Here is a 1705-nt window from a genome sequence, read left to right as displayed (position 1 = left end):
ATGGCTGGATGGCATCACTGACTCGATGGACGTGAGTTTGAGTGAACTCCAGGAGATGGTGATGGACAGGGAGGCCTGGCGTGCTGTAATTCATGGGGTTGTAAAGAATCGGACATGACTGAGTGACTGAACTGAACTGAACTGAGAATCTGCTCTGCATTACTTTGCCCTAGGCCGGACTATGGGGTTACAGAGATAAGATGGGATATTTCCAGCTCAAAATTGCACAGGGACGAAGACACAGAGCAACAATTAACAATGTTGTACAGAGCAATGAGTCAAAATATGAATTATGAACCTTAGTTTTAAGCAATAGAAGCTAACTCTGGCTAATTTGAGCAGAAAAGGAATCAATACTAAAGGAAATCAACCCTGAATATTCATTGGAAGGACTGATACTGAAGCTGAAGCTCCAATACTTTGACCACCTGATATTAAGAGCCAACTCAGTGGAAGAGACCCTGATGCTGGGAAAGATTGAGGGCAAGAGGAGAAGGGGGCAACAGAGCTTGAGATGGTTGGATGGTATTATGGACTCAATGGACATGAGTTTGAACAAAGTCTGGGAGATGGAGAAGGACAGGGACACCTGATGTGCTGCAGTCCATGGGGTCACAAAGAATCAGACACAAATGAGCCACTGAACAACAACCACCAAGAAGAAGTTGCATGAAGCCAGTGCAAAGTAGGTAGGAGAGTATCAGCTAACAGAGCCTGGAGCAGAGAGAGGGCATTTCCCAGCAGAGGAAACAGCTTGTTCAACAATGATGGAGCTGAGGCAGCCCCTGAACCATCTGAGGAGTTACAAATACAGGAGACGCTGTCTCCTTATCTCTCTCAGTTGGGAAGAGCAGGGTGTTGGCGGTTATTTCTTTAAGTTAGACACAGGACGCTTTCATGAAAAATAATACATAGCTACCTTGAATATCTTATTTAAATTTAAAACATATGAGTGCATGCCCATTCAGCCCTTTTTTACTACAAGGCCAAGGCTATTCCTCTGGGTCACTGATTGCAGTTCCACATTGTCTTTCTTAAGTGACATATGCCAGTAGCACCTCATCTACTCCTTCTAGTTTTGCTTTCTTTAAAATGGAAAAAGATTTTCAAACACTTTCCAAGATACCTAAGTGTAGATGCATAGGTTTTTAAAGTGTCTCTCCACTCCAGTCTTTTACCATCACTTTTCCCACCCTGCTTGCTAGCAATAACCTTTCAACATGACTTCAGTGAGTCTTTTCAAACCATTTGAGGTAGTTTTCCAGGATCAGCAGCAGTCTTTCCATGATACTTGCATTTCCCCAGCTTGCATCCTGTAATTGCAGTATAAAGTCCAACAGGCCTAAATGAGTTTGGGAACACACAACTGACTTGGGTGAGTTTATATCTTACTTGTTTGGCCCTAGGAGAAAGCCTGACCACCCAAGTTCCAATATAGGAGTCAAAGTATCTCAGAGAGAGAGTGGAGTATGCCAGTTCATTCAACACATGCTTCAGTGGAAGCTGTCTTTGGGCATCTCCTTAACTTTGCATCCTTGGTCCAGAGAGTATGCTGAGTGATGGATGAGATGGTCCTTGGTAGTACTGGTGGGACCAGTGGTTAAGCATGTGGCATGCCAGTCTAAGCTTTTAGAAAAGCTGGGGGAAAATCTTCAAGAGACAGGAATATCAGACCACCTTACTTGCCTCCTGAGAAATCTGTATG

This window comes from Bison bison, unplaced genomic scaffold (assembly GCF_000754665.1).
Source record: "Bison bison bison isolate TAMUID 2011002044 unplaced genomic scaffold, Bison_UMD1.0 scf7180017864331, whole genome shotgun sequence".
In the NCBI taxonomy this organism is placed as follows: Eukaryota; Metazoa; Chordata; class Mammalia; order Artiodactyla; family Bovidae; genus Bison; species Bison bison.
This window is presented reverse-complemented; position numbering follows the sequence as displayed.